The sequence below is a fragment of the Lagopus muta genome, chromosome 8, assembly GCF_023343835.1.
Source record: "Lagopus muta isolate bLagMut1 chromosome 8, bLagMut1 primary, whole genome shotgun sequence".
In the NCBI taxonomy this organism is placed as follows: domain Eukaryota; kingdom Metazoa; phylum Chordata; class Aves; order Galliformes; family Phasianidae; genus Lagopus; species Lagopus muta.
The window spans coordinates 28,840,344-28,866,485 of record NC_064440.1 but is presented as its reverse complement, the minus strand read 5'-3'; the positions used below and the strand labels follow the sequence as shown (position 1 = coordinate 28,866,485).

The 26,142-nt window shown below is 37.1% G+C and overlaps 1 pseudogene; it reads left to right on the top strand.

The window, feature by feature from the left end:
• The window catches only part of LOC125696675 (dynein axonemal heavy chain 7-like), a 106,693-nt pseudogene that overhangs the window by 26,604 nt on the left and 53,947 nt on the right, over window positions 1-26,142 (top strand).

Here is a 26,142-nt window from a genome sequence, read left to right as displayed (position 1 = left end):
GAATATGTGCATGAGATGAGATGGGGTTCAGAACAGGTAGAGAAGATCCTGGAAAGAAGCAGAGAATATGTGGACGAGATTGAGATGAAAGTGAGGTGAGATGGGATTCAGAACAGGTAGAGACGAGCCTGGAAAGAAGCAGAGAATATGTGCATGAGATGAGATGAGATGGGATTCAGAATACGTAGAGAAGATCCTGGAAAGAAGTGGAGATTTTGTGGATGAGATGGGGTTCAGAACAGGAAGAGAAGAGCCTGGGAAGAAGCGGAGTGTATGTGTATGAGATGAGATGAGATGCGGTTCAGAGCAGGTAGAGAAGATCCTGGAAAGCAGTGGAGAATATGTGGATGAGATTGAGGCATGGTGAGATAGAGATGGGCTTCAGAACAGGTAGAGAAGAGCCTGAAAATATTTGGAGAATGTGTGGATGAGATGGGGTTCAGAACAGGTGGAGAAGAGCCTGGATAGAAGCAGAGAATATGTGCATGAGGTGGGATGAGATGGAGTTCAGAATAGGTAGAGAAGACCCTGGAAAGAAGCAGAGATTATGTGGATGAGGTGGGATTGAGATTGCGATGGGGTTCATAACAGGTAGAGAAGACCCTGGAAAGAAGTGGATAATAAGTGGATGAGGTGAGATGATACGAGATGGATAGGTGTTTACCTCAGACTCATTCCAACAGTTGATTCTGGTCATCATGCTGCAATCAGTTCTTTTCTAAAGCAAGGTTCGCTCCACTTGCAGGTAAATCTTTGATTGACATATACTTGGATCATAACAACTGATATGACATAACTGGAACTTAATAATGTAAGAGACATCCTATCATTTCAGTATAATTACAATCAGACTTTTGAATGGTTACATGCATCTGCCATATTGTTATCTATGAATATGCAATTATTTCAAGTTCCCCCACACACGCATCCTTTTTCAATATAGATAAGCGCTACTGGATGGATCTCACTGGGATATCTTTAAGAATGGTAAATATTTTGCTTAGTTTTAGGATGTAAGTCTTCAGCCGTGACAGTGACTCTCACACCTAAATTCTTCTTGTTCCCATACAGCACATGAACTAACTTGAACTGTTAGCCATTTGTTTTCATTTTGTTGAGCCCATTCTCTTTTTAAATAGGTAGAATATAACCCCATTTTCAGTCAGACTCAGCACAATGATTCGGTATATGGTATACAAGGAAGCATTGAGTCTTCTTCAGACAAAAGCTGCAGCACAGTTTGTGGCAGGATCTTAAGTGAAATTAACTAGATGCCATCAAAATTATCAAAATTATCTTTCAACTTCATTTGCATTCTCCCAAATCACCTTTCAAATTTCAGTGGGTAAATTGTTTCCTTTACCTTCTACAATGAAGAGCTAGTCTTCCTGTTGAGTTATGGCAAGTGCATCTGCAATTAACAGGTGCTCCTTAATGTTAGTTTTTTCCTGCTGAGGTTATACCTTAGGTAAGCACCACTGATTGGTTCCTACTGCTGATAGCCAAGTCTGCAGGGGTGTTGCAATGCATGATGCACTTGTTGCATCTGACATCCCATTTTTATTCTTTGTTCTCCATCTCTTCATGATCACCACTACTGCCATTAAAATCCTGGCCCCATTCATTTCCTGAATATATTTCATTTCTGTGTTTAACAGTGGTTGAAAGGGTTAAGCATCTGTTAGAATTAGAATTCAGTCCCACATACCCAGTATGCCCAATATTGGCATGGGACTGTGACCAGCCAGTTAATGTGACCAGGTGAGCATAAGCTATTAAAAATATTTACCTGAAGAAAATGCCTGTCTGAAACACTGACACTGATGATACTGCAGGGATCCCTGGGAATGGAGCAGTGTGAGAATGTGAGGGACAGCGACATGTGAGGCACAGCAACACAATCAGCATTTGTAAGCATTTGGACAGCAAAACAAAAAATAAACCAGAGCTTATCATTTCCAGAAGAACCGAGGTTGGCAAACGCATAACTGGATAAGAAAAGTAAACAAAAAAAAAAGTTCCTGGTCCCAAACAAACCACAGCTGCAAGGTAGGTCAATTCCAGATAGTTTATTTTGTACCTTTCCTCCTGGTCATCTTGAGCCTTCCCGGTAAATTTGTTAAGAGGCTCCTGGTGGGTAAAAAGGACAGGACCAGTGTGTAGCAAATCAATCTGCATCAGTTGTCCCAGGGAATAATCATCCCAACAAGTAGCTCTTTGAGTAAGGGACCACGGGGCACGGTGGTTGCCGGTGGTGAAAAATAGGCCAGGTCCACTAACTCAGATTCCTTCTCAATCAACAGGATCTGTTCTCCCCGCTAGGTGCACTTTCCATACACAGTCTGTCTCTGATTACCAAAGGGTGTGACCAAAATCTTTCAGCTAGCTCAGTAACAGAATAGGGGACCTTCTCAATACTAACATCAGAGTACCCACCTTCACTCTCCTCGTATGCATGTCCACTTAGTATCAGAGTGTAGTGGAGGGTCACCAGCTTTTATGCTACATCTTTTTGGGCTCTCACATCCTCCAGGTTTTCTCTTCAATAAAAGTCACTATCTGGGAAACTAGTATTTATCTCCCTCTCTTTTAATGACCATTCTCTGTGGGCTTGCTGAAGGAGGGCTTGTTGAAATTTTCTTCTTTTACAGTCCCATAAGATCTCCTACTTGATCCAGCACATATGTAACCAATTCCTGCAAGGACTGGATGATTTGGGTTCCTGCTGTGTACTGATGTTTGTGGTTCTCTATGGCGGCACTAAGAGCAGCTCCTAGAACTACACAAATGAGCGATTTTTCCCTTGCCCTCCCCCATGCAAATCTGCTTGTGGAGAGATTTTATATGAGCTGCAACTCCCTCTAAGATGGGCCAATTATTCTGTGCCCACTCCAACTGCATGGAGGGAGAGTTTGACACTGCTTTTTAAAGAGGTCGAGGAGCCGATTACTGCCTTTATTTTGTTGTTTTTTTTGTCCCCTCCATTTGTTAGTGATCATGTCTCAAAATGTGGAGCTATCTGCTCCAGGGGGAGCACGCGTAAAAATCAACAATTGACTCCCTGCAGCCCCTAAGGGTACTCAGGAACTCTTTCCTACTGATAAGGTAGTTGCTACTACCACGTGGACACATTTGGGCTGACCTCGAGACACAGTCTAATAGCTCAGGTGAGTACACAATAGGTATTCTTTAGTCTCCCTATTGCTGTGTTACAACTCCTAAAGCTGCTTCTTCACTGACAGTTACAAGAAGGCAGAACGGTTCCTTTAAAGCAAGCAGTTCTAACACAGGTGCTGTGATTAAATCCTACTTCAGTACTCCTACTAATTCTTTTCCCTCTTCTGTCCATTTTAATACGTTCAGTTCTCCCTCTGATAGTTACAATCTCTTTGTTTTTTTACACATACACTTCTACTCATCACCTACAGTATCCAGTTAGACCTAGAAACTTTGACAACTCCCTCTTCTACAGCAAAGAAAGCTGTACAGTTCTTTCAGAACTCTCAATTTCCCCTCAGAAATTACATGCCCAATGTATCTGACTTATTTTTCCACATACTGCAGTTTATTTTTAAACACTCCTAGCCCTTCCTCTCCAAGAAATTCAGGAGTTTATTTCGTAGAATCATAGAATGAATCCTAGAATGGCCTGGCTTGAAAAGGGCCGCAGTGATCATCTAGTTTCAACCCCCCTGTTTTGTGCAGGGTCACTAACCACCAGACCATGATGCCCAGAGCCACATCCAGCCTGGCCTTGAATGTGGATGGGGCATCCACAACATCCTTAGGCAACCAGTTCCAGCCTACCATGCACATTCTGTAACACCTTTATCCCCTCTTCAACTTGAAACTTCTCCAAATTTTTTCTCCAGCACTCATCCAAGTAAACTAGGTGATTCCGTGAATCCTTGAGGTACAACAATCCACCTATATTATTGTTGGAACTCTTGGAACTCTTATTCCCCATTTCCCTCAGCAACCTACAGCCGTACTACTACAGGATCTGCTCTTCTGCAGCATCACGCACAGCGATTCTCAGCTCTATGAAATGAGATGTACCATCAACCAATCCTTCCTGTGAGACATTCACATACAGCATAAGAGTCCCAGACCTCAACCTCCAAGTCAATGCTTAATCACATGTGATTGTTCTTACCCTGGTCTGTGCACAGCATACACTGCAATGCCTGCTATGTTTCCCTAACCCCCAATTGTTCACATACCTTGCCTTTCAAAACTGTCTTTGGGTCCAGAGCTGGTTTCACAATGAACTACCACTGCCAACCTGCAGGGCCACAGAAATAAGAGCGGGGTGTGGTAGAGGTGGAGGCTCGCAGCAGGTGACTTTGTTTCCTGGATTTCAGCACTGACTTGTGAGAGACACACTGTACAATCAATGAATGTGCAGATATTACAGTTATGAGGTATACCAGAGAGCTTGGCTATATAGTTATTACAGCCAAGCAGAAAAAATAGGACGCTTACCTGTATCCTGGGCTCACTTGTGAAACTCCAGTGGAGTGGATCTCCAGAAGACATCCTTCCCCACTGCTAGTCAGCTTTTAAATGGGTCTAGTAGATGTGGAGCCAGGCTGTAAATTGTTTCTTCTGGAAACTTCTGAATCTTCTGGAAAAACAAGTAATTATTAGTCGTAAGGGCTCCCGTGTCTGGAAGTCAAGCTCTCTTGCCCTAATTAAAGAAATCACTGGATTCCGAGACTCACTGGGAGGCAGAGGCCCCTTGTTATAATCCTTAGCAGTACCACACGTCTACATGTTTCTAAGAGATTGCTGCTTTTTAGATGTACCTCAAACTCTGTAATGTCACCAGACAACATCCACTGCTGCCTTCTTACAGAGAATAGATGCCCTTCCTGCATGAGGCAGTAGACTGTCAAGATAAAAAGTGATAGAAGTAAGGTTTAGTTACATTTTGACATGAACAAAGAGAAGTTATAAGTGTGTATTTTTTCTCCACTGTAAATTTTTAAGACCCTTGTTTGGCTTGAGTGAAATCTTAGGTGAGGGCCTTGATGTTATTTTTAAGATAGTGAATGATTGTAGGTAACTGTTGTTCAACATTTGGGTAACTTAAATTTGTATTTCAGTATCTCCGTCTAGGAATGTTTGAACTGCATTGTGATGAACTAACAAATGCTTTGGCAAAGCGAGCAGATAATATTTGTGAAGAAATTATTGCCAAAATGCTCAAGGATCGTCAATATAAGCGTGAGGTAACTCAAACTGAAAATGTTTTTTGAAATATGTTTAGTTTTGCTTCCACTGCTGAACTTCATAAAACTTAAAGCATATGATATTTTATTTTTTGCTGTTGCAAATGTATGTGATTTGTCTAAGGATGACAAATCACAACAGTTGCCAAACTGTTTATTTGTTTTTCAGGCTATGTGATGAATTTGAGAGAATATCAGAAAAAGCCCTTAGTATTCCATCTAGTACACAGGAGCTAATGGAACTTAAGGTACTCTCTTCTTTTTAATGAGACCAAGCAAAAACAGCTATGAATACTATTATTCTGTCCTGGAGTAGTAGCATATGCACTACATACAGTTAATGGGTGTGATTCTGACCCTCTTGAAGTCACTGGCCCTGTATCTGTGTTACAGAATTAAAAAGGACAGGTCATCTTTAGCCATGAGGCTAAAAGGCATAGCCTGGCTCTTTTAGAAACATCTAAACTCTTCCTCCCTGGATCATTATGCTTGCAACTGAACTGCCTACCTAGAACAGTCTTTTGTCTCTGCAGTCATCTGCGCCGTGATATTGTTGGAAAGCGAGCGTGTTGACATGGACCAAAACTCTGTAAGGCAGTGCTCTCCGAAGTGAGGTGTGATCCATTGGAGTGCATGAAGGAAATATTAGAACTTTCATATTTATTTATCTAAACAATTGAGGAAGAAATTAAGCTTTACCCATATCTAATATATAGATTGACACTGGTCCCCTTTGCCTGGTCCGCATGTCAGAAGGTCTTGTACCACTATGTATGCGTCCTGAGGAAAACTGGATATTCCACAATGTGAAGAGTCACCCTCATTCATTCATTTTCAACATATTGTAATTAATGCATTGCAGTTTGTGTGCTTACAGTGGCACGCAAATCTGCAAAAGAGTAGGTTTACAGATTGTATTGTTCAGTTTTAACTAACCTAACTCCCGCCAAATGGGCAAGTGGCTTAAAAAGATTACCACAGAGAAACTGCTTCTTGAGGATAATGCTAATACTGTGGGAGCAAAAGGAATGAGCAAGAATAGAATGAACAAGAATGACAGAGCTGACGCTTATGGTACAAGTTCTTTGTCAGCCGTGTCATCAGGTAAAAATAATGATGACTTAATCAAAGTTGACAAGAAGTTGGCAAAAAAGCTGCTGACTTGACTGGAATTAAAAAGAAGATGCTCAGAAAAGAACAGAAACTCGTGACATTCATTCAGTGCATCAATCACAGGCATCCTGTAGGGTATTTAATGTCTTTTTGAGGTACTTCATGCCTGATATACCTCAGTCTTCATTAGTAAAGCTAATAGTCCTTAGGGTGTTCAGCCCCTTGATTTGGAAAACGGTGATGGAGAGAGATGAATTCCTTATAATTCAATGGAAAACTGTAAGTGCACTCCTTCATGTTTTGAAATTTCTTGAGTCTTTAGCACTGGACAAGATTCATACTAATGAAGCCCTCACCAAGCTACTTTGAATAATCTACCAGCAATTCTGGCTAATGTGGGAGGTCCTGTTTGACTGGAGGTTAGCAAATGTGATTCCAGTTTACATGAAAGGTAGGAAGAAAGATCTAGGGAATTATACATCTGTCAGTCTGACCTATGTTGCAGGGGAAACTGCAGAGCAGATCATCTTGCTTGCTATCACATGGCATATATGAAACAACCAAACGATCTGAGGCAGCCAGCTTGGATTTATGAACCTTAGGCCCTACCTGACAAACTTGATCTCCTTTTTTGGCAAGATGAACTGCTGAGTAGGTGAGAGAAGATCTATGGATATTGTTTACCTTTTTTTAGTAAAGCATTTGACACCATCTCCCACAGTGTTCTTCCAGAGAAACTGGCATCTGATTTCTTGGGCAAGTATATTGTTCTCTAGATGAAGTGGCTGGATGGCTGCACTCAAAGAGTCCTAGGGAGTGGAGTTCAATCCAGTCGGTGGCTTTTAATCAGGGCTATCTTTTAGAGCTCAGTCTTTGGGCCAGTTTTTTTTTTAATGTTTTCATTATTGGTCTGGATGAGGAGTTTTAGTGCATCCTCACAGGAGATACCAAATTAGGTGACACTGTTGATATGTTTGATATTAGCAATGCTTAGCAGGGGGATCTGGGTAGGCTAGATTGATGGGCCCAGTCTGATCACGTAACATGTAACAAGGCTAAGTGCCAGATTTATTAAGTGCAGCCAACTGATTGATCTCTGGTTGAGCCCATGAGCCAGTTCTGTTTTAGTTAATAACATGGATATAACTGAGAAGTTTAGTCACAGATTTGTGTGAGGCAAAGATTTCAAAGATATTGTCTTGGAGCAAGTGTACTGTTTTATTTATATCTCCCTCTAGCTAGTATAAGGAGCTAACAATTTCTGCATTGCAACGTACCAGTATAATTAAATTTAGATCCTGTGTTCTACAGGCTTCTCAACAGATAGTGTATTCAAACAGTGAATGTTTCTTGGTTCCTCCGATTTAAATTCAAGCAGTTGAATTTGATGTTGAAAACTCATAATCCATTTGTAATATCCTAAACTAATCAAAGAAACCTCTTGAAACCTCTGATGTAAGGAGCTTAAATATGTATTTAGTTCTTAACAAGAAACCTTTAAGAAGCACTCATTGGCAAGTTGCATGAAGTAATTTTCTTTTTACATACTGTGTTGAATTATCATTTAAAATTTAGTAGATTAGGGTTTACAGTTTGGTAGCTAAAATCCCGTCTTCTCACTTACAAATACCACTTCTGTAATAAAGCTCTGCTGTTGCTTTGATGTATTCAGGCTCCAGTTCAGCAAAGTATTTGCATATGCATTTAAAACAACATGACTTAGTCTGTTGCTACTCAGTCAAGTTTTGATGTATGTGCTTGTTATTAAATGTGTGGAATGTAGATGTGTGCTTGAAATAATTTGGGCTCCTGCGTGGTTGGCTGAATTTGAATCTGAGTGGTTTGAGCTTTTGTTACGGTGAAGCCAAACACAGAATATAAGAGCAATATCTTTTTCTGAATAAAAAATAGAATGTTTAGAAGTTTAAATCTGTGCTGAGAATATGGTGCCTTTAGAATACATATGATACTATACGTGTCTGCTGGAGGAATAAAGTCGCAAATCACCATACCTGTATGTAACGTGCAGTATTTTAGCCAGCATCAAACTCTAACAGTTATTCCATATAATTGCTGGAGGGCTGTCTCAGTCTCATTTTGGATTCTTTTAATACATTGTTGTTTGTTAGGTCCGTACTAATAAATGCGTTCTGATACGCAAAGACTGCTATTAAAAATGAGCAGAAGTGTAATTCAATGGGTAGTTTATCTCTACCTAAAAATGTTTCCAGTAATTTCACATTATGTCACGTTAAGATTTTCTTTATCTTCAATTGTGATATCAGTTTTTATACGTGCTGGTGTGTTATTGATCTGTCAAATTGGCCTGATTATTACCAATGCAGCTCTTCTAGAGGCTTTCAGAGGCATTGTTACAGACTGTCATTTAAACTGGGCTGTGTTAAAGTTAAGTGTGCTGCACGGAATGCTCACGTGTGTCAGCACAGTTCACTGCCAACTCGTGAGATTTGAAAGAAGAGTGTAATTTGTATTTCAGTCATAATGAGCAGTGCAGTAACTGACAATATTCTTTATGTTCTTAATTCTAGGGAAGACCTAATCTGAACTGGGCCATCCAGTGCTTTCCTTTCTGAAGCGTGTCCTTATTTCTTTGTATTTATTTCACTATTTTTAAGTTGCTAGCATCCTGCATTTTGCCCAGATTTGCAACACTTACAGTAGGCTGTCGGGATTGGTTTTCATCGGTCCAAGATTTGTGCACACTGTATCAACCATTCCTAGGAGTTTTGTTCAACAAAATATCTAGTAAGGCAATTGTCTTCACATGTTATGTGCTGTAAAAGTAGATAGTACCCTGCTGCTCCAGGTAAACAAGTTTTTGTATTGCATATTTCTAAATTTATTAATTTATCCTAGTAAAAAGTTAGTTTTGAAAGATTAACTATTGGCTGTTTTGGCATTAAATTATATATGTTAATCTTTCCTTTTATTTTCTGTTCTCAGGCTTGTATACAGAAAGTGGGAGCACAGGACATGCTTGAATTGGAGCAGAAGTTGGTGGATGCTTTGAATTGTATTGCTTTCCTGATAGAGTGTGTCAGCTTTTCGCCAGCAGACATTCGACTGAACAGGAAGGTTTTTCAGTGGTATGCACGAATGCCAGATATCTTTGAAGAGCACAGAAAGATAATTGAGGAGAAAACAGAACAGTTTCAAGATGGTCTTAAGGTTTGTAATGACGTGTAAAAAAACCTTTCTGTTACTGATTTTAAATAACATCTAGAACATGAAGTAATACTGGATGGAATAACCTTTTTTATTTTCTCATATATTAAGAAAAGTGTTCAATATAATTTTTTTCACAATATTCTTGATATTAACTAATCTGTTTTCCACTCATTAGTATTTCAGACATGGTTAATTTTAAAATACAAACCACACATCATGTTTTGCTTTCTGAAAGCTCTTTGGTTACAGAATTTTCATTGATGTTGATGCAGGCTCTCTATATGGAATAGTAAAATTCAGATAGCTCCTTTAAAGACGTGTTTACGTCTCGAGAAGATCCTTGTAATTGCAGTATATCAAATTTATGTTATAGGTCTCAGAAAACAATAATAATAATAAAGTATTAATTTATGTGTGATTTCACTGTTAGCATAATGGCAAACGTCTTAAATACATCTTAATTCAGGTGTTTTGGTGTTTTTTTTTAAACATTTTTTTTTCTCTGCTACATTCTTTATTTCATTATATTTACAAGACTCTTACGTTACAGTTTACTACACAAGTGCACAAGGATTGCTAATTATTGGGTTGCTGATGTGTCAGGGTTACTGCCTGTATAAACATATGCTTTGGCTTTCTTTTGCTCCTTACTCTAGTTAAAGTTTTGTCTTAGACAGTAAATATTTGGAGATAGTGAGTTTCTGTGTTTATGAGGTACGTTCAAAGAAGGAGCTTCTAAGTTTCTTTTTGTATTACAAATAAATGTGCAGCATGCACTGCGTTACCTTGGAACTGGTTATTGCTTTGCATGGTCTGATGCTTGTTTTCAGACACTGACCACTACTGGCACCTGCTGTGACATGTTTGTGGTCAAGTGGTATATATGAGGAAAAAATCTGTCCTTGAACTGTCTGGCTTTAAGACAAGATACACCTATGTCTTATGAAAATGTTTAGCTTTATCTGTCATTTGATTAAGCAAATCCTGCTACTGCATTTCAATCTGTGGTACACTAGTTTCTTCAGTTTAGCTTTCTGTTATTTGCCTGCCAGCGGTGTCCACCACAGCTGATATTTCCTATATCCTATGGCATAGCAGAGGGGAAACCAAAGTCACTTCTGTCATTTAGCCCAATAAGTCACTGCAGCTAATAATAAGATTCAGGTCAAATTCTGTAATGTGAGTGGAGCAGATACTAAAGATTTCATATGCCGGATGCTGGATGTCTGCAAGTGTGAAGTAGCCTAATATAGTGAAATCAGAATTATTTGTTATTCCTCCTTTGTACAGTAGATTAACTTCATTGTGATTTTTTATTTTTCTTCTTCACATACTTCGATCAGGTACGGCGTGAACAATTTGTGGAGGACCTGAAAAGCTATTTTAAGCAGGTTGAAGAACTTAGCACATTTGGAGATGTTCAGGAAGTCAACGGAAGAAGGCGCAAGCACTGAAAATGAAGTTGGATCTTGCTGCTGAAAAGGTACAGATTGTAGTCTAAACTAGTCTGGTAATTTGAATTGGAAGGTTTAATATTTGTGTTTCCAGAGCCAAGAGTTTACTTAGTAACGCAGCTACTGATATGTAGCAAAATCATTCCTTATTCATCTCTGAAACATTGTATGCAATTTACAATTTAAACAAAGTTTACTGTATGTAACTAATTGTTACTATATGATCTTAATGGTATAGTGCTTTGCAAAGAGGAAAAGTGGATTCAGTCTGTGTAGGTTCGCATGGATCTATATTCTGTAAAGTATAAATTCTGATGCTTTTTGTTCCCTCCTGTCTGTTATCACCTCTGTATTGATGCAAATTATAGAGTAATGTCCAGATACTGTTTTAAACTTCTGTCTGTACTCATCTATTGATAAGCACAATGTTGAGCTGTCAGAAGGATTGCTTTAACTCACTCAGTGGCAGCAGTTGAATAACTGACTAGCTTAGTAACTCAAAACATAGTTTGAAGCTCATTGAAGATACTAGACAACCTCTGTAATACCCATGACAAGGACTTGATAGCATGCAGAGCTTGGTTTATATTTCGTACTTCTGTTCTCTCTGCACAGATTGATCAATTTAATGCAGAAGAAGAGTCATTTGGATGGCCAATATCTCAGTACCCTCAGCACAAAACAATCCGGAATGTTCTTGCTCCTTATCTACGTCTCTATGAAATGACTGTTGAATTCAACAGAAAGCACGAGAGCTGGACAGAGGGGTCATTTATGGAAGTGGATCCAGACAAAGTAGAGGGAGATGTAGGAAACTACTGGCACGGATTGTATAAGCTAGAAAAAACTTTCCACAATTCTCCAAGTACTTTAGCACTAACACGGCAGGTTAAATCAAAAGTAGAGGAATTCAAGCGCCACATTCCTCTAATTCAGGTGATTTGCAGTCCTGGCTTGCAAGAAAGGCACTGGGAAGAAATGTCAAAAATTGCTGGTTTGATTTCTGAATGGGATCAAATGGAGCTCACTTTTCTTGCTTACAGAGAAACAGGAAGCCATATTTTGTAATCAGTAGATGATACTCAGCTGTTACTGGATGATCACATTGTTAAAACTCAGACTGTGAGAGGCTCTCAATTCATTAAGCATTATGAGAAGAGGATAAGGTAAGCTTTTTGTTTTATTTTCCAATAGAAAGTCACAAGTGATCTTGCCTAGAAGAAGTGATAGATAATAAAGTTAAAAGATAGTTAATAAAGAATATAGGGCCTTCACTTGTTTTTGTCCTCCTTCAACAGTGAGTTAATCTCATCTTAAAGAACTAAGGCTTTTGTCTGTGTCAAAGAAAGCATTATTTACTTTTAAGCATGCTTTTTACTTCTGATTAAAAGTGCCAGTGCATTGGAGAGGCCGCAATACAGATTTGACATGCTCTGGTATTGAAGGCAGCAGATATTCTAACATTGCTTTTGTTTAACCAAATAGTTTAAATTTGAGTTAAAGAAGGAAAGATTTTGAACTAAGAAAATCTAGATTAACCTTTCTACATAAATTTTAAAGCTGCTGAATCTTTCAGCTGTGCATTAAAATGTTAATTAAAAATGTTAGCCTTTTTTAAAGGAGACACAGAAAAATTAAATTAAGACAACTTCTAGGAAAGGAATGGAAGGTGTTCTTCATTATAATGCAGAAACTTGAAGTCCAGAACTTAGCTTAACATGTTAAAAAATCATGTACTTTTATCTCTGTGCCCTATTTTTAGTGTGATTTTTGTCTTCAATAAATCCTTTACTTGCTTCATGAATTTCTCAAACTTATACTTATGGAAGTATTTCTCAAACTTCCATATTGTGGAAGAATAAGATCTTGAATCTAAAGTTTGCCCATAATTATCTAGCTCTGTAAGTACTCCCAAACTCCCATTAGCATCCAAAAAAGCAATTTCAGCATGTAAGAATCATGTATGCATGCTTATACATATATGCACATACATTCCGATAAGTACTAATTTTCTTATTACTACTGCACCGTAGTAAAAGTATTTAGGGAGGAGTTCCTTACTAATGCAAAATGGTTGTCTTTACCTATTTAACTCTAAAATGTGTTTAGGAAAATAGTAAACACACTATGGTAATTTCATCCAAGTTTCAATGTTCTTTTTTTATATTTAATTTTTTGAAGGTTTTTTTTTTAATCGGTGGGATTTGTGCTCGTACAAAGAATAACTTCCGTATTTGAGATCCAGGTGATTACAGAGTAGTTGCTTTCTCAATAGCCCAACAAACATGTAGAATTCTGGATTCCTGCCTGAGAGTTTTCCAAGTTCCCTGGTTAAAATTTTGGTATAACAAAGTTAACTTTCCTCTTGGAAAGCTGCATTTTTCTCTGCCTTTGGTAAAAGGAAGATCGCTATACACGATATACAAGTGACAGTGCCTAGAAGATGAAAGAGGGACTTAGGATGTGGAGAAGATACATGGAAGAATAGCTCTCGGTTAGAATCTGTAGCAGGTAAATGGGTGAATTGGCAAGTATATTTTCACATGGATCATTTTACTGTATTCTCTGCAGCCCACCATGTATGATGGTCTTGTTGAGAAAATTAGTGTACTGTTTTGTGCAGTACATATTTCAACAGCATGCTCTTTTAAAATATTTCTATCTGCACTGCCCAGTGATACGAGAATTGCAAAATGATGTGCTGTTTTTACAAAGAATTATTTCAAATTGTCTGTGTCAGTGAATTAGAAATACTAATGACATCAGAGAATTGATAATACCATGTCTGTGATACTGGTGAGGTAGTGAAAATTATCAAATTATGCTACCAATGATTGTAAATAGTGCAGAAAAACTGAGAAGAAAAAACTGAGAAGAAAACTCAGAAAATTGGTAAATGAGTGAAGATGGAATAACTGCTGAATAATAGAATTGTGTACATATATTGATGTGCAATAATATTGATGGATAACTTTGATATCAACAAAAATGTTCGACACACATTTGTAATTTGAATTCAGAAATAAGTGATGCTTTAAGTGCCTTGTATTGGCTATTTATTACTTGACTTCTTTTAATTAAGACAAAATGGCTTCCTAGAACAATATCTACATGTTTATGGCTTAATTTTCAAGATTATGTTAGTTTCGTGGCTTTCTTTTGCACCTAGCACACAATTAAACATAGCAATCTGGGTTTTTGTATATGCCAACAACCTGACTAAATACTCAGTTTCTCTGAACTGAATTGAACTTGTCCATACATACTACGTACTAAAGTGCGTGCTCTGTTCATTTGCTGGTACTGTTAGTCTTCTTATTGGATTAATTTCATCTATGAAATCCTAGAGTCAACCTTACAAAAAATAAGTAGTTTAAATACACACAGATGATTCTGTTGCAGAAACAAGTGCAGACGTTTTAACGCAGGAAACCAGGTGAGATGAGTGTGATACTCGGTTGCAGTATTAAAACTTAGGCCTGCTGAATATGCAAGTTGCCAAAAAGGTCTCAGCAGTGTGGGAGGAGTGTTCTGGTAGTATCAATCCATGTATTTGAACTTCTGCTGTTTCACAGGGAATGGGAAGGAAAGCTGTTGTTACTGCAGGACATCCTGGATGAATGGCTGAAGGTTCAGGCTACGTGGCTTTATTTGGAGCCAATTTTCAGTTCTCCTGACATCATGGCTCAGACGCCTGAGGAAAGCAGGCAATTCAATACTGTTTTTAAAACATGGAAAGACTTGATGAGATCAGTTTTTCAGGTAAGTGTCCATGTCTTAACAATATGGGTTGAATCTATAGTACATACTAGAAAATTGCTTCTGGTAGCACAGTACTCAGTTTTCTGTTTCTTAGCCCCATTTCTTAGATTATTTCAAAAATGATTTTGTAGAATTCTTTCATATTGAATCATAGAAGCACTGCTTGGGAGGGATCACTGGGGTTCAAAGTGGAACACTTGCCAGCACTGGATCAAGCCAGCCACAAACTTCCAAGGACAGGGAATCTTTGGAGATAACTTCCAGAGACTTTGGTGCTGTGCGTCGTAATGTCTAAGCTGAGTGCCCCATGCAAATATCTGTACCTGTTGCTCCTTGTTGTCCAGTTGTCACTATGGAGAAGAGCTTGGGTCTGTGCTGTTTTCCATTGGTTGGTTGCTGTTTTATTTTTGTTCTGATTTGTTCTTTGATTACTCTTCGAGTAGTTCCAGGCTCCAGTTAAATTTTACATTAGTTTTCTTCTCATCCTTTCTTTCCTGCTGCATGTACGCTCTCTTCTCCCTCAGCCCCTCATGCTTTTTCTTTCTTCCATCTCTAATGTAGAAGAAAAATCAGAAACTTATCAAGCTAATGTGAAATCAGCAGTGTTCATTCTAGGGAAGAATCAGGTACAAATAGTAATAAAAAAAGGCAAGAATTTCAGAGCTGTGTTGTGCAATGTATATGTAAACGTTGTGTCTGTTGAATTATCTTCTTAAAGAATATCTTCTAATTTATTTGGTGCTAATCAGTTCCGAATTATTTTTGAATCTGATATATCTTATCACTGGTAGAAAACAATATATTTTTGTTTGTGCAGGGATTTATAAATACCAAAAGAATGGTTTAATGAACCAAAGCTTATTTTCTCTAAACAAGCATGCCTTACGTTCCAGTAGATGACACTCTATTTCCACAAATACTCTGTTTCTGTTTTATGTCTTGAGTATTGTTCCTCAGTCAATTGGAATGGTCTTTCTTGAAATAATAATGCAAACTTGAGTCTGCTTTTTTTTGCATTTATACGTGGCTGTGTATTAAAATTGTGAGAGGAATCGAAATGCTTCCTTTATTTCCTTAGCTATCACTCACCAACTTGAATAATCATTTATTAGCAATTCATTAAAACTACTGAATTTAAGCAAAGCGTTAATGAGGATTAAAGGATTTATTTCCTGCTTGTCTTAAATAAATAAATAAGTAAATAAGATCACACAGAAACTAGAATACAGAAGCGTTTATGTTTCTTTTGAGGAAGAAAGAAAAGAAAGAAATTCAAGGCTGCAACCTGTGATATGTCAAAAATGATACTTGAAAACTAAAGTTAATGATGTCCTTTTAGATGGGTACTAGAACTGTTTTCATACACTTCATTTATAGTTTTCATGACACAGGATTTTTTGCTTCAAATTGATAAAAAACAGAACTGAAGTTTTGAATGACTCAGTATGGGGGCATTCCCTTTTTCTCCTCCACGCCTTAGCAGAGCTGTAAGTAGGAATTATGTGTTGAGAAACAAAACGTTTGGGTTTTTTTCCTCACTTACCTTTTTTTTTTTTTCCATATGAAAGAATAACCAAGTAGAAAGAATCTGTTTCTGGTGCTGGCAACATGGCTTAGATTTTCTCCACCAGCTGCACTTAGAAACATGCTAAGAAAGGAAGCAATTCCTTGTTCTGTTGTACCAGTTATGCATTACAATGTGTTTTATAAAACAGATGATTAACTGCATTTGTGTGCTGACAGATTAATTACCTATGTATAGATGAGAAATATGAGTACTCAATTTACTTTGTTCTGTTTTGGTATGATGCAAGAGGGAAGTAACAGAAGGTAAATGTATTTCATGTTGAAGAGAACACTGCTTATTACATTAGAGGGCCACAACCTATGAGGATTAATTAGATAAGCATACTGTTATGTTTTTTGTTGTTGTTTATTTGTTTTCAGTAGATTAGAAGCATATTTGCATTATGAGCAGGGAACTGAACCAAAGCTAAATGCAAACTGCAAATCATTTCAGAACGTTACGAGTTTTTGAACTGTAGCTGAGTTTGGAATTTGTTATTGAATGCTCCCAACTGAGGCTGAACAGCAGTCAGGATGGTAGATCAGAGATGCGTAGTTGCTCTGTGAGGAATTAATTTCTCATAGAAACATTCTGGGCTTTGCACAGCAGTCTGTCTTGTCTCTCTTCATCTGTCACTGCAGCATGACCAACCCTTCTGCACTGTGATACTGTGTAATTCTGCAAGGCCCACCAGGAACTTTTTTTGAATGAGACATTGTGTTTTGTGACAAAACTGCTCCTACTGGAAATAGTTGGGCTGCATCTTTGATTTTTACTCTTACTGCTGCATTATTCTACAGCCAGTTGTTCTTACATGTCCTTCGCAGATTGATTAGCCTGAAATAGTCCCTACTGATTTCTTTGGTGTTTCTTGTTGTTTAGTTCATTGTGTACTTACATTTTTTTTCCCCTTTACCCCTGGTCATGTGTAGTATATAGTACTCTTACAGGTACAAACTCACTGGACAGAGCCTAAGATTTCTAGTTACTCTGTTTCCTTCTCTTCTGTGGCCTCAATCAAATTCCAGGGAAATGCAGGTGGTAAAGGAAAAGCTATTGAAGTGTGTTCCCAGACTAATCACTTCGCCTTCCCTTCCCGTGATGTTGTAGGACTTCATGCATTGCAACAAGAGTAAGCTTGAATCAGTTGAATGGTCGGAGAGTCAGGTAATATAAACCAGTATGGGCCTGAACAGGGCAGTGCTGGATTAATTCAGTCATACGTGAACCCACAACACACACAACAGGTTCTAAGTAGAAACATTTGTTTGGTCTGACTTCCACTGTCATAAATCTGCACATCTGGATTTCCTACTTGGAAATGTCTCTCATTTTGCTGCAAAAATTTCATACTTGGTGAGTGGTTTAAAATGTTAATGGAAATTAGGCTGGAAATTGATAGGTCACAAGCTATGTATTAAATGCCAGAGTTTGATGTTCAGACAACTGTATTTCTTTCAAACTTGCTTTTTAGCTTGATGATCTTCAGATCATTTGCAAAACCTTTTAATTTTATGCATTTTTTAAATTAATTGAAGCAACTTTCAGCTCATGCAATATATATTTCTTTAAGCACATATGTTCTTTTCACTGAAGGTGTTAATTTGAAAGGCAGTAGCTGAGGGATATATGTTGTTATGTACTCAGTGTAAAAATATAAGGGACTGTTTATCAAGCAGTGTATCTTAGTATGTATTATTCAGGTGCTATTGTAAAAAAAAAAAAAAAAAAATTGTGATTCTTCTAAAGAATCTGTAACTTCATCTTAGCAAAAATCTTTAAAGATGCCTTTAGTTAGTAATCATTAGGATAAGAGAATGCCTTTTTCAGGGCATATCACTAGTTAATGTTAGTACTGAAGTCCTATAGGCAGCAGCAGTGCTGCCTACTTGCAATTTTGCCATCTCAACTCAGGATCTTATGTATAGAAGTATTTTACGTGAGAAAAGAGAAGATTTTTTTTTTTACATTGGAGCTTTACAGATTACCAGATAAAGTGTGTGTCAGTATTGTTGCCATATAAGTATACTTAAAAATCTGTCACAATCTTTTGCTGGTTCATTTTTCTTAATTATATGGGTATGATTATGGGATGGATTGCTGTTGGTTCAACAAAATGACAGGAATCACTCTGATGAATTGATTATGTTTTGAAAATTATTTTCAGAAACAGTAAATGTAGTTTAATGCCAACTGCCTGTTTTTCCAGAGAAGCCAGAAACTGAAGATTATAAATTGTAATTCTGGCAATTACAGAGTAAAGAAAAGTATGAAATGAAGTTTAATCTTGCTCAAGACTTTTACTGCTTTCTGTGTGAGTAGACATGAATGTTTTTATATGGTTTAATTTCTTTTTCAGGACAAACATGTGCTGGCAGTGGTAACAATAGACAAGATGTTGGAAAAACTGAGGAAGTGCAATGAATTTCTGGAGATAATTCTCAAGGGACTTAACGAATACCTAGAGAAGAAGCGCCTGTTTTTCCCAAGATTCTTTTTTTTATCTAATGATGAACTCCTTGAGATTCTTTCAGAGACCAAAGATCCTACCCGGTACCGTAGTATTTAGTAGATGCATTTGTGACTCGTTGTGCATGCAGACAGGCTTGCCATATTGTTTCTCTGTTTCTCTATAAGTTGTTTTTTTTCCCCACTGACAACCATGGCGTTAAGAATGTACTAGGTTGGATTTTGTATTAGGCAAATGCAGAGTGATTTTTAATGCAAGTAATTGAATTCTTCTTTGTTTCCTAAACTAGTAATCTTTCTGTACACAGTTTTTCAGAAAATTCAAGAGTCCAATTAATAATTCATAGTGAAATTAGCATACTGTGTTGTTTTTTTCCCAGTGGAAAATTGAACATCAGGTAGGATCCATACACTGCAGTTTTATTCCCATTGTTCAGATCTGATAGCGTCCAGTGCAAGGCCATGCAAGGATAAGAATTAAAATAATGAACAACCTTCTAATTACTAAGCAATATTCATGCAGTGCAATTAATAGAGTTGTTTTACTTAAATTCATTAATATTTACAGTAGTTCTGTGGAAAGGTATAAATAATGAAATTTTATGCAATTTAGGTGGATTAACTGTTAAAGAGAGGATTCCTATTTGTCTTTTTGGATTATATATATTACAGAAGACATAAGTAATATTGTACATCTTTAACTGGTCCTCTCAGAGTCGTGCAGTGGGAGTCTTGTAGGTGTAATAAAAGAACTACTGTTGAGGATAATAATTTTATTAATAAGCTTAAAACGACCTTTAATTTCTTCGAAAGTATTTTTTGTGAAAAGTTATATCTACTTTTCTAAGGTTGGAAAGGAAACAATGGCAGAAGCTGTTTAATACTAGTTTTGATTTCTAGAGTACAGCCTCACCTGAATAAGTGTTTTGAAGGAATTGCAAGAGTGGTGTTTACTGATGTGTTAGATATTACACACATTAAAAGTTGTGAAGGAGAGACTGTGAAACTCATGCAGACCATTTCAACCTCTGAAGCTAGAGGTCAAGTTGAAAGATAGGCTCCTTGAACTGGAGGCAGCTATGCTGAATTCTGTCCACAAGGTAACAAATCATAAAGCTTTTATTTTTCTCTGAAGCATGAAAAAATAGTAAGGTGATTGATGTGTAGCTGTTTAAAGATTGAAAGTACTTAGTTGTGGCAGTTGTGCTGTGTGTCCAGCACAAAAACAGCTATGTTTAGGACATGAGAAAATGGCTCATAGAATGCAAGGAAACAGCCTCAAGTTGTGCCAGAGGAGGTTTGGATTGCATATCAGGGAGAATTTATTCATGCAAAAAGGGGCAATGCATTGGAATAGGCTACCCAGGACAGGGATGGAGTCTGCATCCCTGGAAGCATTTAAGAAATGTGTCTGTGGTGCTGTGGGATGTGGTTTGGCGATAGACTTGGTAGTTAGGTAGGTGATTGGACTTGATCTTAAAGGTCTTCTCCAACTTAAATGGTTCTGTGGTATTTTGTCCTGGTGTTGGAGTGTTGGGAGGCGTAAGCAGTGAAGTTCATGGAAGCTCATGCTTGAAGTTAAGCAAATATCAAGTAGTCTGTTGAATTAAGGCATTTAAGCATAATATCTTCTGAAGGCAGAAAGCCACCTTGATTACATGTCACTTCAACTGCAATTTGACTTGTCCTTTATCAGTGATTATAAGTAGTACCAAGTATTGATGTATTTAGGCATATTTGTTTTCGATATTTCTGGACCTCATTTCCAAATGAAGTTATTTAGTTATTCCTTAGGCTATTGTCATTTAGCCTTGATTTCTTCTGTTAACATTCACGTATACCGCAATCATTTTTTATTCTTTGCACAGCATGAGCATTAAAACCATGAATTCAGTCTAGTAAGATTATACCTTTTTTAAAACAAACAACAACAACTAATCTGATACCAGTTTTCCGGATTTATAATGCTCTAAATTTCTTAAAAATGAAAAACACTTGACCCAAGGATTCTTTTGTCAGAGATTGTTCTACTCTTGGGGTGTGGTATTAAAGGACAAGATTCAAATGAAAGTATGCCCTTATTTTTTAATACTCCTTTAATTCTTTTTTAAATTATTTTTTAATAGTCCTCTTAATTCTGACTACCTTAATCAAGATTCTGAACTCCTTCCAGATTGTATTATTCGAGTATTCACAAGATCACATCATCACGTCATATATTTAGTTCTCTCTGTCATTTTCTTTGTTTCTCTTCAATGTCAAGTGAGGTAATCAAATGTACATGCTTCTGACACTGTTGTACAGTATTACAGTTTAATTATACTAATGGCGTATCAGCAAATAGAAGTGACTAAATTCACCTGCTTGGTGCATGTAAGTAAAAAGTGGCCGAGCACTATTTGTCTGCATTCACTCTTGATTTCTAAACTTTTGTAATGATCTGAAACACATAATATTTATGTAGTTGTGGTGTCAATTCCGTAATGGGTTATTCATGCTATTCTGTGTATAAATTGTTGAAAGTAAAGAGATTTGGAAGTGCAGGACGTACAGCAGGTTTTCATCCAACTCGTGTTACACTGATTTTCTGAGGAGACATCTGAATTTTCTTAAGCTTTTGCCTTACACTTACTTAATTTTGTTAATGGAAGAAAAAAATACAAAATGTTAGGGACTGAAAGATTTTCCTAAGTTTTGATTTCATTGGGATTGTCCTTAAGCGGTGTAATAACCAGATTTATCATTCTGTTACTAGAAAACGTACATGAAGTTAGATATAAGTTTAAATAATATGAACTGCAAAGTTCAAAGCTCTGTATTTACAGCAGAATAACTGTATTTTAAAAAGACTTTTCAGTTTGGGTTGTTCTTTCTAACTAAGCTGTATTTGCATTTGTTTTCTAGTTTCATTATAGATGGAGGTAGAATATTTTATGTTTTCAGTGCCCTGAATGTGTTGTGAAATTAGTTCTCAGAAATTTTTTGTGATCGCTTGGTTCATGTTATCACATGCTCATTTTTTTAATCTTGGAGGGATTTTCTTGCAGGATGTCAGTGTCATAGCGTTAGAGTTGAGGCTGGTTTATTTTTGATTCTTAGTACTGCAACCTAACCTAAATTCTAAAGCTAAACATTACTTATTTTCATATGTGGCTACCACGTGCTTCTATCCTATGTAGGTTATTCAGGATGCAATTGAAGCTTATCCCAAAACTCCATGTGTTGACTGGGTATGAGAGTGGCCTGGACAAACTGTTCTTTGTGTATCCCAAACTTTCTGGATGATGCAGGTAGAGATGCCTATTAGAAATGGCCAGAAGGTAAGAATATTCACTGTATATTTAAATTTTGTGCAATTGATGTAACGCAGTGATGAATCCAACCTTTAGTTATCTTTTTGAATGAGTAGCTGCTCAGTGTAGTAATTAATCCTTTTAATACCTACTTTGAAGGTACACTTGAGCTGTGATTCTTGAAGACTTTGAAGTTAACATTTTCTTTTGAACGTAGGCATGCTTCAGCACACTATCAGAATACATTCTGTATAGCTTAACATGTATATTATACGTTTCTGTGAAAACAGGTTATTGGTGTATTCAGATACTATTAACTAACATGGATAGTCTCTGTCTGTAACTTAGCTTAGCTTCCTACACGTTCAATACTTGTTGTAAATATGGGCTAGCACTAGCAGAGGATAAGTACTGTCTTCACTCTTGTCAAACAATGAGTGCATGATTGATACAGAACATGTTATCTGTTCGTTAGGTGGTGAGAAGAAAGATACCGAAGGCATTGAATTAAGATTCAGGATATGTGTTTTGCAAAGTCTTTCCTCTGTTTCATCAGTAAGGATTGCTATTACCTGTGGTATTTGGAAATGTTCCAGACTTCTTACTAGATATGCGTTATCGTCTGAGGCAACTAGATTTTCATTCTCTGATGTTAGGAGAGAAAGGAACATCAGGATTTACATAAAACAGTATCTTTGGCACTTCATAATACTTTCTCTTACCAATTTTTGCAATGTGATGCTATGAACTGGAGAAACATCTGCAGTATTTGCGTTTTGGGGTTTTTGCTGTTCATATATAGCTGAGTTATAACACAAACACAAACTTAAACCTACTCTTTAGTCTATATATGAAGGAGTGTTTCAAGGCCATTTAACGCCGCTTATTCACAAGTGGAAGCAATGGCTTCTGATAGTAGTGGGCATTTCAAGAATCTTTATTTGTCAGATAGATGGGGGGAAAAACGAGCTTCTGGGTGGACAGAACTGAAGGAAGAAGAGAACAGTATTTCTAATACAAGGAATAAGTCTTGCAATGAACTGGAAGATTTGAAAAAGATTTAAAAAGAATTTGTTTTTCTAGTAGTAATGGAGATCCTCAGTTCTCTCGGGAAAGAAGGAAAGCTTCTGCATACTGCGCCATTTATCTTCTCTTGGTGAAAGTCTTTCAGGAAGGAGAAACGGAAATTCTAACCTTAGAGATTTTAAATCCAGCATAAAATCCAGAGACTTCAAATCCAGCATCGTCTTAATGAGGTTGTTAGTGAATAAAGGTAAGAAGTTAAGGAATTATTAAATTCATTTGGTTTGGGGAATGTTTGTAACGGAATTCTGAGCCTAGACAAGGCTCTTGTCTAGCCTATGTTAAGTCTTTTCTATATCTGGATATTCAGGGAAACCTGTCACTCCTGTAGGCTTTATTCAAATTCTTTTGTGCTGGTAGTTCTGCCCATCTGGCCCCAGCCCAAGAATCTTCATTTTGCTGCAGAAAGAGACTTGTATGTAGTGAAGGACAACTCAGAACATTCAAAATTCTTTATTCTATTTCTATTTTGTACTAAAGCATATGAAACAGCAGTCACTGAACACATGAGAGGCGTTCTGTGTGACACAGCTTTATCTTGGTCAAAATAAACGTTATCCGACCTACAGCATCATGTTTTGCTGACATCAAAGGCACTCTGTGCATACGGTGACAAAACACTTCTTTTTTTAACAGCTCTTCAGTGTTTTCTGGGACAGGATACCAGTCTCATTTAAGTCACTTCTTATGATTAAAAATTTACTCATATACACATGCACACACGCAAGCATACACACAGGATTCTTTTCAACATTTTTTAGTTGTTTCCAACAGATAACTGTACAAAGGTACAAGTTTTTTATTAAAACAAATAGTGAGGTAAGATGTGTAGAAACAAAACTGTTTCATAAATTTACAGAGTAATATTTTGTGGAATGCTTTCATTTTCAGTGCAGTATATAGTCAGAAGTGCAGTAGTAAAGAGTGACACTGAAATGGGAGATGAGAACATTCTAGTATCTAAGTTTGCTTGGTGAAAGCGTGGAAAGCTTGGTGGTAAGCAAATGGTGGTAAGCAAACTTGAGTGGTGTGTTTTGGATGCTGCCTGATTGAAACTTCTGAAGGAACTCATAAAATTGAAGTGATTTTGAACTTTGTTTGCTCTTTATATTGATAAATTAAAAGTAAGTAATTCTAAGTGGATGATTTAATCAAGCTTAGTGTTTGGAAAATAATTAGCTGGGGTGAGAGATGTCAAAATAAGAAAAATTCATTGGTGGTTACTGCTGCCAGAGTATGCGAAGATGAACAACATTCTAGTGTGGAGAAAAATCTAAACCAGATGTAGGTAAGATTTTCTCTAGACAAATAGCAGAAATTTCTGACTTTTCTGTAAGGATTCAGAGCAATCAAGCTTACTGTAGACCTTCAGTGAATGCGGCTTCCTGAAAGAGCATGCATTTGAGTGCAAAAGATACAGACGTCTAAGTGGCAAACTCTTTCAGGTTCCGATGTCTTTCTTTTTAAATTCAGCTTAGTGAGGCACTTATCGCTTCTCAGTATTGATGTAAGTGCTTTCCTTAAATTGGACCTTTCCTATTTACTGCAACCTATGAGAATGAAAAGGATTATGACTGGATTGTTCCTAACTATTGTAGAACTTAAAATTTTTTTTCTAGTGTTGTGATGTTCGAAAAAGAATAGAAAATTTATTGTATACATATAAGCCAGCCGTTAAAATATGTGTCATTTTCATTTTATTAATGTGAAATTTACCAAAAGCTAAGGAGTAATTCATATATTTCAGGAAGAAATAAGTTATGCTGTTTTGTCTCCTGAGATGCGTCATTGATGTCTCCATGTATTGTTCTGTAACATTAAAAAAAACAGAATCAAGTAGATAAAAGCCCTTTTGTGCTATGTCTGTGAATGATAGTTTACTGTTGTAATAGTGAGAAAGAATATTTTGATATAGAAAAAGAAGAGTAATATAAGAAAAAAATCCTCATGCCTTAGATTAACCCTGCAGTTACCTAACTTGTAAAAATTTTCCCAGGCACTAGAGGATTTTCTGAAGCAGAATAATAGACAGATAGAGGACATTGTCACCTTGGTGAGAGGAAAGCTGTCTAAGCAGAATCGTGTGACGCTTGGCGCACTTGTTGTGCTTGATGTTCACGCTAGGGATGTCCTTGCATCCCTAGTAAGCAAGAAAATCAAAGATGAGAATGACTTTGAATGGCTAAGTCAGCTTAGATACTACTGGGAGGTAAGTGAAACCTCTCAATCTTATTAGAAGGTAATTTCCATTCATAGCTTTTCAATTTCTGCTTGCTTGCTGATACAGAAAATAGTTACTCTGATGTGATAATTTCTGCTGATAAGAATATACCTTTAACTGATAATTCTGTGGATTGCTAACTAAAGTGTCCAGTAGCCAAATACAATCAGTTTCTAATTAAAATCCCATCACTGCTGAATCTCAGAATGTTGTCTGAATCGGCAGCAGAGATTGCTGTTGTTCAAACACTAATTTTTATTATTAACACTATTTATTATTGTTTCTAAAGAGTAAAACCTGGTTTAGGGATGACAACTAAAGATTTTAATCTGATGTCAATATTATTTTATGTGTTACTTGGAAAAATAGCAACGTTTATACTGCGTGGTGGTAGCATACAGTATATTTGCATTTGTCAAGACAACATTTCCCAATTTACAGAAGACATTGCACCTAAAATTAAAATATGTTGTGTTGCCATATTAGAGTCATCAAGTTGACTGTAAATTCAGCTATTGGTCGTTGGAGCTCCTGGAGCAAGTCTAGTGAAGGGCTGCTAAAATATTTATGGGACTGGAGCATCTCTGATAAGAGGAATGGATGAAGGAATTAGGCCTGTTCAGCTTGTAGAAGGCTTGGGGAGATCTGATCCATGTACATGAGTATCTGAAAAGGGGATGACAAGAGGATGGGGCCAGACTGTCCTCAATGGTGTGCTCAGTAATAGGATGAGAGGAAATGGGCAGAAACTGAAACA